Genomic DNA, 4,709 nt, shown 5'->3' with positions numbered 1-4,709 from the left:
CTCCCCAGCAGCCTGGGGCTCCAGACCCCTCCCCAGCTCCGCTGCCCTTCTCTGGACACCCTCCAGCCCCCCCAGGTCCTTCGGGGAGGGAGGGGCCCAACCCTGACCCCAGCATTCAAGGGGCGGCCCCCCCAGTGCCCAGCACAGGGGCACGGTCCCTGCCCTGCTCCTGCTGGCCACACCACTCCTGGTACAAGCCAGGTTGTCATTTTACGTATTCCCAACTCTAAACGCAGCCAAAAGAAACCAAGCAGATTAAATTCTCTAATCTTTAATTGGTGCCTACTCCATCCCATCCCAAGCAGAAATATTGTGGCTCCCAGTCTGAGGTGCTGGGGGCAAAATGCAGCCAGCCTGGCCCTAGCCTTGTAAGCAGCTAGGGTCCTCTTAGCAGAAATACTTCGGCATATTAAAAAGCAAAACCATTTTAAAACCCAGTGCTCTGTCAGCACAGGACCATGTGCTCAGTATCTATTGCCGGTAGCACCTTCACCCCTGGGGGACCCAGCTCCCCGGAGCATCTCAAACCCTGCTGCAAAGTCGGGTTTCAAGTCCCTGCAGGGTGCTGCTATTTTTTTTATTTTTTCTCTTTTTTAAAAGGCAAGAAAATAGCATAGCTGTTAATTCAAAGAGATCTGCATGTCCATAGCTCTTGGTACCAGAGCTGACCTGGATTCAAAGCCAGCTCCTGCCCCGAGCACCAGCCCAGCCTGAGAGCAAGGTGCAGGCAAAGCTCAATTGCCCCATTTCCCTTCAGTCTTTGGCCTCCAAACTCCACGACACCTTTTCCATAAGGAAAATCCTACTGGTTCCAGTTCAGCATCCATCCCAGCAGGGCTCGAAGCAGCCTCGGGCTGTTTATATTGGCAGGCAAGCGGCTGCAACCCTCAATGAGCCTTCAAATCTGCCTTTCCTGCTCTTCCCTCGACTACAGCCAACGTCAGAAATAGTTGCAGGGCAGCATCACACCGTGAGGGAAAATCTCTGCTCTTGGAAAGAAACCTGGCTCTAACCATCCTGCCATAAATCCGTATGGGCAGGAACCCTCGGATCTTTTATCTTACGTGTCCTTTCCTGAAAGAAAATTACATTCGTAAAGTTGACGACCGGTCCCCACGTTCCTCGCAGAGAAGTTGTGAAGATGCAGTTTGCTGCATGGAAGGATTTATTTGGCTGCTTTGTGGGAGGGATGGGAGTGGCGTTACCTGGGGCTGCCAGGCTGCTGACAGCCCCCTGCCCACCCCCGTGGGGGGCATCAGGAGATGGTGCAGGGCAGCCGTGGGCATTGGGAGATGGTGCGGGGCAGCTGCAGGGCTGGGCTTCCCAGTGGGACACGGGAATGTGCCTTGGACCATGGCAGGACGCTTGGGGCTGCCAGCAGTGCCATGGGATGGGGGTATACGGTACCATCACATCCCATGGGAAAGGGGACAGATCCCCCACCCCCTTGCCCAATTTCTGCCTTTTACACCACCAAATGCCATCATTTTGCTGAGCATCCCCACACTTGCACAACGGAGAACCGAAAGCCACCAGGCGCATTTCTTGCGGACCCCGGGTTGCTCCAGAGGTTCACACCAGCCCCCTGGGTGCCGGCTGTGCCCCCCGCTCCCGTCCCTTCCCTCAAGCCATGCTCTACTTGGAGCCTTCCTAATAATATCCCCCACACTCTCCAAAATCAAGCGCTTGTTCATCCTGTCCTTACTCATCCTGCCCTGGGAGGCGGACGGTGCTGATGCAGAAGCTGCCCTGGACCTTACCTGCTGGGTGTACGTGGCTGGTGTGGGCTCGGCGCTGAGCGCGGGCTCGGGACGTTGCCTGGGCTGGGTGTCTCGCTGCTTCTCGGTGTGGCTGGAGTATGAGAAATGAGGGAGCGGGGGGAGCCCACGGATGTTTGGGCCATCACCTGACTGCCATCGTAGGTGCTGACAAGTGCCTGGTATGTCCAGCTGACAGCTGAGCTTTAAAGGGGGGAGAGGCACCCTTGGGTGTTAAAGGAAAACAAAGCCATGTGTGCGAGAGGGCTACGGATGGAGGGGAAGGGGCCGGCTGCATGCAAGGCTTTCCAGAAAGCGTGGCCACGCTCCGGCTCCCTGGCGTCTCTCCAGGAAAACAACTATTGCTTTTTTCCGGTCTGCTTTCCCCCATACCACCTGTACCAGCCTCCCCAGCTCGGCCCCTCCGGTGTTGGTCACCTCCCCCCGGGAGCGGGCTGGGTGCCCCGCTGCTCCCCAGCAGGGAGGGGGCAGGAGGCTGGCGGTGGGAGCGGGACAGACGCCAGGCTCCCAGCAAAGAAACCCACCGGCTCCTTGCTCCCCACCTGGGGGAAAACACGCCAGGGCGATGCAGGGGAGGACAGGGCAGGGGGGCTGTAGTTGCTGGAGGAGCTGGGATGCTGCGGGACAGCCCCGAACCGCTGAGCTAAAGGGGTTTGGCAAAGAAAAGGTGTTTGTGGCAAGGGGTCAAGGCACGGGGCAAGAGCGGGGTTTGCCCAAAGCTGTGCAGCAGGTGAGCAGAGCAGGGAGCGCAGCCCGCAGCCGCCCAGCCCTGACCCTGCCAACAGCCTCGTGCAGGGAAAAACAACACCCCGGCACTTTGGGACTGGTTGGGGAATGGAAAAGTCCCAGGGAGCTTCCTGCCAGGGCCAAATTGTCTCCTCCAGCAAGTCAAGGACAGCGTGTGCCCCCCCGGTCCCCTCCAGCACATGCCGAGGGCAGGCACGCTCTGGACATGCTGTGCCAGCCCCACGCATCCCAAGAGGACAGGACCCATATATTATTTAGGAGATCACACAGCACACCCAGGGGGTGGTACCCGCTCTCATCCCCCAGCCCTGGGGGACCCGGAGCAGACCCCACCAATAACTCGAGGACGCAAGCAAATGAGCGCGCGCAACCGGGGCCCCGCAGGCTGCGAGGGGGAAGGCGCTGGGAGGGCTTTGCAGCAAAACGGCAGGAGATTGGGAAGAAAATCTTGCTGTTGAGATAACAGTTGATGGATGTGGTAATTCTCGCTAACTGGAGGGGAGAAAACAGGCTCCCGAAGACCAGAGGGATCGAACGGATGGTCAGGGGCAGAGGCCGAGATTAAAGACAAGGATGAAACAAAGACCCCGATTCCCAAGCCCGATTTCGCTCTGCTTTATGCTGGTATTTTAGCTCAGGAAAGTGCTTTTTTTCTTTTTTTTTTCTTTTTTTTTTTTTTTTTTAAGCTTGGTTTCTGAAGGATAAAAAGCTGGCCTGGGCACCCTGCAAGGACGGCCGTGGTGCATCCCCTGCCAACAACTTCTGCACCCGTCGGCCAATCTCGGCAAAGTGCAATAGAGGCATCAAAAATTCAGGGTGTAAACTCCCCTAAGGTACCGCTCTGCTTTCCAGCGGTGGGGTCAAACATCCCCTGGCCACAATTCGGCTCTGCTCAGCATCACCTGCACCACAACGGCACCGGAGCAGCCAGAGGCCAGGGGAGAGGAGAGGTTGGGAGTAAAACATGCAAGGCTGGGGGAGGCTGAGTGACCTTTCCAGATAGGGAAGTACTGGGCGACCTTTCCAGCCAGGGTACCTTGCTGGGCCATGTGAATGAGCTCCCATCCTCCCCTTCCCTGCTGCATCCCCCTGGCCACAACATCATCCCTGATCGCATCCCCTTGGCTGAACGGCGGAGCTATAGGTGATCATTAAACATTGCTGCCGTGGGGTTGTGGAGAACCCGCGCTCCGTAACGTAATGCCAGGGAGAGATGGGGGGGCTTGGTGGGTTTAGGTGCCGTTAAAGGGATGCGAGGAAGGGCCAGCCCAGACCTGGGGATGCAGTCAGGGCTGCGGATGCCAGTGCAGACCTGGACCCAGCTGCTGCCTTCACCATCCCACCCGGGCTATGGTCCCTGCTGGACTTACCTAGGCAGGGCTTAGCACCAAAACCACTGGCTCTCCTGAGACAGGGGGCACAGCCCAGGGCTGTCACACCTCTTGCCCTGCAGCAAGCCGGGGGGATCGCTGCAGGCGCCGGCTCTGTGTGTGTCTGGAAAGGGCTCAGCATTGCAGGATGGGGTGCCCATGGGCTGCAGCTCAGCATCACGGACCATCCCAGCAGCAGGAACATGCTGGTTCCCAGCATCTGCTTCTCCTGTCTCCCAGGTTGGGCTGGTCCTGGCATTTCTTCCTCCTTTTCCTCTCCCCTTTGCCAGGACAGACGTGCAGGGCAGATCTCCAAGCCGGCTCCCCCTCGCCGTGCCCACCCCAAGGGTGCCATGGGCAGGCAGCGAGTCCCGACATCCCTTATCCTCACCTTCACGCGCTACGGCGCATCGCCCCAAAAGCCCCTGAAAAGAGAAGCCAAGCCAGCGTGCAATCCCCAAACATGTCAGGCTTTCAGTCTAATCATTACTGAGGTGGTAGGAGGGGGCTTTAGACCATACTGGGGGGGTCCCTTGGGTTCAGTCAGAGGCAGGACTGAGCACCCAGGTTTGCCCCACGGCCCCAGGGAACTCGCACGAGTGGCCGGCTGCTGCAGCACGTCACCGACACGCACCTTCCCCCTTCGCAGAAGCCCATCCTGCTGGATAGCGTATGTATTTTTAATGCATGTGTTAATTGAAGCAATCTCATTTTTATGTCAGGCGTATTGCCGGGCCAGCAGACATGTCCTTTGCGGTTATCGCTCCATTAAAACAAGCGCACGGAGGACGCCCGAGCCGGAGCCGGGAGGAGC

The 4,709-nt window shown here is 58.2% G+C and overlaps 1 protein-coding gene across 1 annotated transcript in view; it reads right to left on the bottom strand.

Moving 5' to 3' along the window:
- IP6K3 (inositol hexakisphosphate kinase 3) overlaps positions 1-4,709 on the bottom strand; it is a 21,646-nt gene that overhangs the window by 13,771 nt on the left and 3,166 nt on the right. Inside the window, exons 3-4 of the mRNA XM_009638200.2 lie at positions 3,896-4,320; positions 1,761-1,961 (exon numbers count right to left, since the gene is read on the bottom strand). The gene's annotated coding sequence lies outside the window, so the exon portion shown is untranslated. The remainder of the gene's footprint in view (positions 1-1,760; positions 1,962-3,895; positions 4,321-4,709) is intronic.

Source organism: Egretta garzetta, unplaced genomic scaffold (assembly GCF_000687185.1).
Source record: "Egretta garzetta isolate BGI_Z169 unplaced genomic scaffold, ASM68718v1 scaffold105, whole genome shotgun sequence".
In the NCBI taxonomy this organism is placed as follows: Eukaryota; Metazoa; Chordata; class Aves; order Pelecaniformes; family Ardeidae; genus Egretta; species Egretta garzetta.
Note: the sequence above shows the minus strand (reverse complement) of the source record. Positions and strands in the feature narration are given on the sequence as shown.